A 9,628-nucleotide genomic window follows, 5' to 3' on the forward strand; every position below is an offset into this window, starting at 1 on the left:
GCCTTGGCTGCCCCCGTGACCCCCATCAGTTAATCTCCCGGCTCGGCCTTTCGGGTCTTACTTCTTTATTCTTTTCTCGTACGCTTTCCGTCGCGTACCAGAGAAGAGTCGGAACAAAGCAGCGAGACTATTGGCAGCGAGAAACACCCTCGCGATTCTGTGCACACATACCCCAGGTGCATCGCCAAGCGGAGCCCGCGGTGAGCACACTCGCAAAGTGACAGACCGACACAAAGTAGAACAGTCCCGAAGGTGTAAAACCAGGGCTGAGGGCGTGTGTGTCCAAGATGATTGGCATCAGTCAATGGGAGGCCGGATTTGTGCTCTGCTGCTGATACCTGATGTGTTTGTTATAATTAGTTTCCCGTGTGTGTATTAATTGCATACACGCCTCTTGACAGAAGTGACATGCTGGTGGCAGCGATGTGGGCTTGAAGACACGGGTGACTTCTGATCGAACCCTAAAAGTCACATGTGCAACCAGAACCTAAGACACGAGCAGAGCCCCTGGGTCATTTCTGTCACAGGAATATGTGGACAGAACAGCTTCTTGGAGCCGCTCACGTAATTGTGTCACCTTGATGTGTGACACGCGTAGTGACAGTTTCCCTGGGTCCGCTAACTCGCAGCGGACTTTACAAGGACTTTGCCTCAAGGCTATTGGCAGCCTGAGTTTGATTCTGCAGAGGAGGGGAGGGAAGGCTGTTCATAGAGCTTCTGGAACTCAAACCAAACGCTCCATGCACCAACAAATGCCAAGAGTAGGGGCGAAAGTTTTAATTTTTTTTAATGTTTATTTATTTTTGAGAAAGAGAGAGACAGAACGTGAGTGGGGGAGGGGCAGAGCGAGAGGGGGAGACACGGAATCCGAAGCAGGCTCCAGGCTGCGAGCTGTCAGCACAGAGCCCGCCGCGGGGCTCGAACCCACGGACCGCGAGATCATGACCTGAGCCGAAGTCGGCCGCTTAACTGACTGAGCCACCCAGGCGCCCCATCTCCGGGACGCTTCTTAAGTCTACGATTTTTTCATAATAAAAAGTTTTCAAACGTTAAAAAAAAAAAAACCAAGAAAAAACTCTGCTCTCCCGCATCTCAGCCACCGCACTCCTGGGATAGGGGGGCGGGGGGCACCCCCAGAGGTCGCTCGAAGCTTCACCTCCGTCGTGAATCGTGTTTCTGTGGTATTTTATGGTCTCCTGCCTTTGAGCTATCAGGGGTGTCTTTGTCAGCAGAGCAAAACACTGATTTTCTGCCCGTCCATCTACTTCGAAAACGGACGCGCTGCCTGCAGCCTGCGATCCGAGCCGGAGGGACAGACGCCGGAACCCGCACGGTCCTCCCAGCGCTGACTCCTACCAGGAGCAGACAACATGCACACTCACTCTTTTCCGGTGAATCACCTTTCGCTGCAGGTTCACTTCCAGGGCAGAAAGGCAAAGCTTTCTTAATCGCCCCTCAGACAGGACCTGTGCGTGCGTGCAGGAGTAAATAGACGCTGAGTGTCCCTAGGAGAGGAAAAGAATTAAACAAGCAGTGAGAGCGAGAGCCTCTCTCCTCCAAAACGCAGCTCCACCCCAGGAGCTGGGCACGCAAACATTTGCACAGGTGAATACAACATAGAAAAGGAAGTCGACCGAAGCGCGTAGGAGTGGGGAGTGGGGAGGAACGGTCCCACCGAGCTCCAGGCCACGGGCATCTCAAGGGAAGCAGTCACAGCCGTGTTCACACACTGACCCTGCTGGCGACGCCGGGCCTTCCCCAGTGACCGGCCATGGGACGGCTTCGGCCCCTGCCATGCAGGAGCCCAGGGGCCTTCAGTGGAAGGCCTAGAATTAAGACCCGATGTGACATCCTGCCTTGACACCTGAAACCAGGGGGCCTCGAGCGACCAAGCTGGAGGCCTCCCTCCAGCTCCCACGGAGAGGCTCGTCCTTGTCAGACGGAGCACAGCACCTGCTCGGCCCTGAACAGCGGGCTTCAGGTCCCTTGTCAGCCCACGAGATTGTTCACATGGGCCCGTCAGGTGCTCCCACAGGAAGGGAGCACCTTGCCGTCTTGCTACCACAAAGCCTGCCGCCCACAGCCCCGGCGGGCTCACTCTGTTCCCAAGTGCAACTGCCGTGGCCCTGCGTGGCTGGGCCATTAGTCCACGTCACTGGTAAGCCGCGACTGGTGTCATCTGTCCAGTATCGGGTGTTGAGCATCCACCGTGAACAGGTGAAACGCCCAGAGTCTAAGAGACCCCCAAAAACGAACCACCAGAGTCCAGAGTCAAAGCTAAGCAGCAAGGGTCATTTATTGCAGGTTCGAACCTGGACCTCTGCGCCCCCGTTGCCGGTGACGCCAAGAGGCCCTGAGAGAGGTTTTTACACCCCTTTTATAGACAGGTACAAACAAGTCATGGGGAAATCAGGAATTTTCCACAGTTACAGAGCTGCGATTGGTCACTTAACAGTATTCGATTGGTTCCTGCCTTTAGGTCAGACCACAACCGGGGGTACAGGTATCACAATGATTGATCAGGAATACATGGATGTGCCAAGTAACAATGGTTGATCAAGAATATACGGATGTGCCAGGCAATAATGATTGATCAGGAATACATGGGCGCGCCAAGCAATTGTACAGAAGCGGAACAAGCTGGTTAAGCTTGGTTAGGTTTCAGTTTCCCGTAACTTAAGCTTTTAAGTTTCAATTTTCTCAGGCCTTTCACAGGAGGTGGCTAAGACAGGCCTCCCTGTCCCTAAACGCACCCGACGCGGGGGTTCTCAGCTGGGGTGATTTGTCCTGCTGTGGGATGCTCCACGATGTCTGGACATCTTTGGTTGTCGCAAGCGGAAAGGGGTGTTAGCAGCAGCACGCAGGACAGCCCCCACCACAGACCAGGTCGCCGCGCGAGGTAAGGCGAGTGGATGAGCGCACTCAGCACAGCGGATGACCCCTGCCCACAAAGACGTCCTTCACTTGGGCTCCAGAACAGCATCCTCTCCTGGCTGCCCTCCTGTGCCAGCAGCCACAGCTTCCCCGTCCCAAGGCTGGCTCCCCCTCCGGCCCCTGACTCTAAATGTTGGGGGACCCCAAGGCTTCTCTGTCCCATCCTCAGCCATCACCCCCGGGCGAGGGAGAACGGTCTCGGGGTTTAGACTCCCCCCTGCACGCTGGCGCTCCCAGAAGAACATTCCAGCTGGAGCTTCTCTCCTCCACTTCTTGACATTTGAGTACCCGACTTGTGAGGCAGCCCCCCAGCCTGGAGAACATATTTATACATCATACGTCCAGTAAGAGGCTCATATCTAGACTTTATAAAAAGCTATTACAATTTAAAAAAAAAAACAGACAATGCATTTTAAAAATGAGCAAATGGGGGCATCTGGGTGGCCCAGTCGGTTGAGCGTCGGACTTCGGCTCAGGTCATGATCTCACGGTTTGTGGGTTCAAGCCCCGCGTCGGGCTCTGTGCTGACAGCTCAGATCCTAGAGCCTGCTTTGGTTTCTGGGTCTCCCCTCCCCTGTTCATGCTCTGTCTCAAAAGTAAATAAACATTAAAAAAATAATAAAAAAATAAAATAAAATCAAAAGGAAGGGGGCACAGACACACCCACAGCGTGGATGAACCTTGAGAACATCACCTTCAGTGACAGAAGCCAGTCACAAAAGGCCACCTATTGTATGATTCCACTCATATCAAATGTCTGGAATAAGCAAATCCAGAAAGACAGGAAGTAGGCCAGTGGTCTCCAGGGGCCAGGAAGCAGGGAGTGGGGTGTGATCACTACTGGGTATGAGACTTCTTTTGGGGGCGATGAAAACGTTCTAAAATTGAATGTGGCAGTGGCCACTTTAAATGGGTGCATGCAACGGCAGATATGCGAATCCAGCTGTCTTCCGGAATCTTCTGTGAAGCCAAATAGTAAAAAGACTTGCAAAAATGTAAAAGCAGATCTTGCTAATTCCGGTGGGGTTTTTTTTAATAAAATTCTTTTTTTGAAATAAAATTATTTTTCATAAAAACATGTTACTTGTAGTTAACAGCTAAGGGATTTATTATTGTTATTTTTATTTGTTTTTTAATTTTTTATTATTATTTTTAAATCAGTTAATAAATATTTTAAATTTTCTCAAGTTTAATTTCTTTTTTTATGTTTTTTTTTAAATTTTTTTAAACGTTTATTTTTGAGAGAGAGAGACAGAGCGCAAGCAAGGGAGGGGGAGAGAGAGAGGGAGACACAGAATGTGAAGCAGGCTGCAAACTCTAGGTGTCAGCACAGAGCCTGACGCGGGGCTCGAACCCATGAACCGTGAAATCATGACCTGAGCTAATGTCGGACACTTAACTGACTGAGCCACCCAGGCGCCCGTTTTATTTATATTTTTGAGAAAGACAGAAAGAGAGAGAACAGCAGGGAAGGGGCAGAGAGAGAGGGGGACCGAGGGTCTGAAGCAGGCTCTGTGCCGATAGCAAGGAGCCCGATGCAGGGGTCGAACCCATGAACTGTGAGATCATGACCTGAGCTGAATTCAGATGCTCAACCAACGGAGCCACCCAGGCGCCCCTCTCAAGTTTAACTTCTAATATACATATCGGGGGACATACCCAAGGCTAGCTTCATGGGTGTGGCCCTTTGCAATGGCACCACAGAGCGCCTCCTCTCGGAAGGACCCCACACTTGGCCTGACACTCTTCTGTCACTGTCTTAAAACTCTTGCTATCCTTGAGCACGTGTTTTGTAAGGGAAGTCCAACGAGACAAGAAAGCATCCTCAGGCCCTGGACTCCCAGCGTGCAGGGTACCTCCCACCACCTCACCGCCCACCTCGGGCACCCACTCCTCAGCCTTCTCGGGCTTTGGACCTGCCCACAGGGTCGCCAGATATAACACAGGATGCACAGTTAAATTCAGATTTCAGATAAACAATACATCTTAAATATAAGCATAGGACATGCTCAGGCGAAAGAATTATTGATTTATCCAACATTCAAATTTAACTGGGCATCCTGTATCTTCACTTACTAAATAAAAAAACTCTCCGCACTCTCCCTCCTCCTCCCTGCAACTATGGCTGCGCTGAGACTAAGTGGCGAGGGAGGGGAGACCAGGGTCCCCGGTCCTCTGCACCCCCAGCGACACCCTGGTCCTGGCAGGTGTGAGCCTCTCACCTACTCCCATCCAGCCAGATACCCACATGCCCAGGTGTGGTGGTTTAAAGATCCTTGGGGTGGCCCAGGGGTGCCTGGGTGGCTCAGTCGGTTAAGCGTCCCACTTCAGCTCAGGTCATGATCTCAAGGTTCATGAGTTTGAGCCCCGCATCGGGCTCTATAGTGACAGCTCAGAGCCTGGAGCCTGCTTCTGATTCTGTGTCCCCCTCTCTCTCTGCCCCTCCCCTGCTCATGCTCTCTCTCAAAAATAAACTTAAAAAAAAGACACCTGGGGTGGCCCTGTCACCCTGGCTTGGCGTCTGGGCCCACGGGAATGGGGTGCTGGCCTCAGAGTACCCCGGCCAGGGCGTACTCATCGGTCCTGGGCAGGCAGGAGGGCCTCTGTCAGGCTGGAGCGTGTGTGTGCCTTCATGAGTCACCGGGCCCCTGGGTGCCTGTGACGATCCTCAGTCACCCGCAAGTGTCCTTGGCTGGCTCCCTGCCTCTCTTCCTCCTCCCAACCTTCTGACTCTGACCTGCCTGCGTGTGCTCTCTGCGTACAGCTGAATCTCCTCTGCGTCTGCACCCTCGACACAGACCACGGGGCCCGTCAGACAGGGGACGTGACCCTGTCCCCGACCCGGCCCTGGCCCCCCGGATTGAAGGTGGCCTCTCGCAGCCTGGGGAGCGTGACCACCCTGCTTAGAGGAAGGCTGACAAATCTGCTCATTCTTTTTTATTCCAAGTCACCAGAACCTGGAGCTGAAAGAGACCATTAAAACCAAAGAGCAGAGGGAAGGGGGAGGGAGCAAGAGGGAGCCAGGAGCGGAGGTGACCCAGAGGGTCTTGGGTTATGATTTTTGTTTTTTTGGTTTTTTTAGAGAGAGAGAGAAAAATAGCTGGGTGGGGGAGGGGCAGAGAGAGAGAGAGAGAGAGAGAGAGAGAGAGAGAGAGAGTCCCAAGCAGGCTCCACACCCAGCACAGGGCCCCACGCGGGACTCAAACTCACAAACCATGAGATCATGACCTGAGCAGAAATCAAGAGCCGGGCACTTAACGGCCTGAGCACCCCCAGGAGCCCGTGGGTTACAACTTATATGCCCACCCCTGGTTCTGGCCAGGCTTGCCGCTTCTTGCCCCTCTCAGGAGTGCGACGTGGCTCTGATTTTTTCCCTAGTCTGGGCAGAAGGGGTTCTAGAGCCTCGAGCATTCTCTCCGGGTGTATCCTCAGCTGGGGCAGGGACAGACGCACAAACCACCCCAGGACATGATTGCAAGAGGGGGCACAGGCGAATTCCCACCTAGGGCCGGTCGGCCCCGTGGGCCAGGCCTCCCCAGCGGCCCCGGGACCCTCTCTGGAGACCAGCCTTCCCCGTCCGACTTCTGCAAAAGCCCCGGCTCCCACCTCCTCCTGGAAACCTTTGCTGCAGCGACCCCGCCTCCACCCTCTGCCTCCTGGATCCCGAGGTGCCTCGTTGGGCCCCACACACCCCATCAGGATCCTGAGAGAGGAAGGGTCTGAGCTCCAGACCAGGCAGATCTGGGCTGAAGGCCCGGCGGGGGCTTTTCTCAGCAGCAAGGGCTTCAGTGAGGTCCTTACAGCCTCCGTCTTCTCTTCTGTAAAATGGGAATAGTGGTTACACTCACCTCTTGAAGTCCATTAAGACCGCCAAGAAACACGGCTTGCATCGCACGGGGATGACGGGCACGCGGCCTCGGTGACGCCGTCCTGGTCAGCACCCCACCGCCAACTCCAGGTGCTGTTGGCCACGCCAGCTGCCCCCACCCCCGTGTCTCAGGCTGGAAGGAGGCAACCCGCCCAGCCCTGGGAGCTGCAGCCAGGCTTCCCCTGGAGGAGACAGAGACAGAGAGACAAACAGAGACAGAGAGACAGAGAGAGGGAGAGAGGGAAGGAGGGAGAAAAAGAGAGGGAGGGAGGGAGGGAGGGAGGGAGCGGGAGAGAGAGAGAGAGAGAGAGAGAGAGAGAGAGAGAGAGAGAGAGAGAGAGAGAGAGAGAGAGAGAGAGAGAGAGAGAGAGACAGGCCAGCAGAACGACCTGGAGAACAGCCAGCGAGGGGTGGGCCGGCACGAGGCCCGTTTCCTGCAGTCCCGGGAGCGTCCCCTCCCCTTCCGGGTTTGCTCACCTCGAGGAAGCCCCGCCCGGGGGCGGCTCGCAGGGTCTCTGCGCCCGGGGCCCACGGGAAGGGGGCTTCGCACGGCGGCTGCCTGGCTCGCCCGCCGCCGCCCCCCTGCGATCTTATTGTCCAGGGGCCTCCTGCCAGGCCGCCTGCTTTCCACTCTTTGGAGGGAGGACGCACAGCCCTGTGCTAGCGTCTGCGGAGCCCTGTCCGGGGCGGGGCCGCCCCACGTCCAGACGGAATGAGCGGGTGCTCGGCCCTCGGGAAGGAGACTCACACACCCCAGGGCTGCGGGTGAAGGGGCTCGAATGAGGAGCGTGACCTGGTATTGAGAGGAGGGCCAAGCCTGCTTCTCTGTGCTGGCTGGGGGAGCATTGGAGGCGGCCAGGGAGCATTGATGTCAGCCGGGGAGCACCGCGGGTGGCTGGGGGAGCATCGGGGGTGGCCAGGGAGTACTGAGGGCGGCCAGAAAGCATTGAGGGGTGGCCGGGGAAGCACTGGGGGCAGCTGGGAAGCATTGAGAGGTGGCCAGGGAGTACTAGGGGCAACCAGGGAGCACTCAGTGGCGGTCGGGGAGCATCACAGGTGGCTGGTGGTGCACTAGGGGTGGCCGGGGAGGACTGAGGGCTGCCAGGGAGCCCTGACGGAAGCCGGGGACCGTTACGGGTGGTCAGGGAGCACTGCTGGTGGTTGGGGGAGCACCAGAGGGTGGCCGAGGAGCATTGGGGGCAGCTGGAGAGCATTATGCTTTCCGGGGGAGCATTGAGGGCGGCCAGAAAGCACTGAGGGGTGGCAGGGGAAGCACTGGGGGCAGCCGGGAGCACTGCTAGGTGGCCGGGGAGCACTAAGGGCAGCAGGGGAACACTGTGGGTGGTCGGGGGAGCACTGGGGCCATCTGGGGAGCACTGGGGGTGGCCAAGGAACATTAGGGGCAGCTGAGAGCACTATGCTGGCTGGGGGAGCACTATGCTGGCTGGGGGAGCATTGCGGGCAGCCGGAAAGCACTGAGGGGTAGCCGGGGAAGCACTGGGGGCAGCCAGGGAGCACTGGGAGGTGGCTGGGGAGTATTAGGGGCAGCCGGGGAGCACTAGGGGCAGCTGGGGAGCACCAAGAGGTGGCTGGGGAGCACCGAGGGTGGCCAGAAAGCACTGAGGGGTGGCAGGGGAGCACCCCGGGTGGTCATGAGAGTACTGGGGGCAGCCGGGGAGCACTGGGAGGCGGCTGGGGAGCACTAGGGGCAGTCAGGGAGCATCGAGGGTGGCCAGGGAGCAGTGGGGGTGGTGAGGGGAGCACTGAGCGTGGCTGGGGGAGCATTGAGGGTGGGCAAGGCTGCAGCCCCCAGCCTGGCAGCGGAATTACCCGAGAGCTTGTTATGCAGAAACCCATAGCCCCATGGACCTGTGGAGACTCCCCCAGGTGTGTGGTGCAGCCAAGCCTGCAGAGTCTGGGCCATCTTGCTAGACAGCAGCAGGTGACTCGGCCCCAAATGGAGAAAAGCCCAACAAGTGGCAACAGCCAGCCACAGGCTGTGCCACAGGCACAGGCAATGAGGTCACTGCCACCCCCAGACTCTGACGCCTTGGGGCCCCCAAACAAAGGCAGATCCTGGGGTCATTGCTTTGGGGTCTGCGACTGGTAGAATGATGGCCCCCCAAGGTGTCCGCATCCTAATCCCTAGAGCCTGTGAATATGTGCCTTATGTGGCAAAGGAGACTCTTCATCTGGGATTAAGTCAAGGAGCAGATCATCCTGGGTTATCTGGACAAGCCCAATGTGTCCTCACAAGTGTCCTTAAAAGCGTTGACCTTTCCCGGGCAGGTCATGGAGATCAGGAGCACGAGAAAGACTCCTACCCACTGTTTGTGGCTTTGGAGAAGGTGGAGGGGCCGGGAGCCAAGGAGTGGCTGGGCTCCAGAAGCTGGGAGTGGCCCTCAGCTGATCGCCAGCATGCAAAACGGGCCTCAGTCCTACACCCACCAGGAACAGAATTTCACCAACAGCCTGAGCAGCAAACAGAGTCTCCCCAAGGCCTCCAAGGAGGAATGCTGTCCTGCCCACAACTTGATTTTATCCTAGGGAGACCCTTGCTACACTTCGACCTCTGGAACTGTGGGAGAGAACGTTTGGCAGCCTCAAGAGGCTGAGCTCGAGGTGATTTTTTTCTTTTTAAAGTGTATTTCTGAGAAAGAGACAGCGCGAGCACAGGAGGGGCAGAGAGAGAGAGAGAGGGAGAGAGAGAATCCCAGGCAGTCTCCTCGATGTCAGCACAGAGCCCAACCTGGGGCTGGAACTCAGGAAACCATGAGTTCATGACCTGAGCCAAAACCAAGAGTCAGACACTTAACAGACTGAGCC

General features: G+C 56.4%; 1 long non-coding RNA gene across 1 annotated transcript; it reads right to left on the minus strand.

Annotated features, from left to right (window-relative positions):
* Window positions 1-963: 963 nt before the first annotated feature.
* Window positions 964-7,281, minus strand: LOC128313692 (uncharacterized). Its single transcript, XR_008294734.1, has 2 exons — window positions 6,783-7,281; window positions 964-1,505 (listed from the first exon to the last, which is right to left on the minus strand). It is a non-coding gene; the product is annotated as an uncharacterized LOC128313692 (long non-coding RNA).
* Window positions 7,282-9,628: the final 2,347 nt, after the last annotated feature.

Source organism: Acinonyx jubatus, chromosome E3 (assembly GCF_027475565.1).
Source record: "Acinonyx jubatus isolate Ajub_Pintada_27869175 chromosome E3, VMU_Ajub_asm_v1.0, whole genome shotgun sequence".
NCBI classification, from domain to species: domain Eukaryota; kingdom Metazoa; phylum Chordata; class Mammalia; order Carnivora; family Felidae; genus Acinonyx; species Acinonyx jubatus.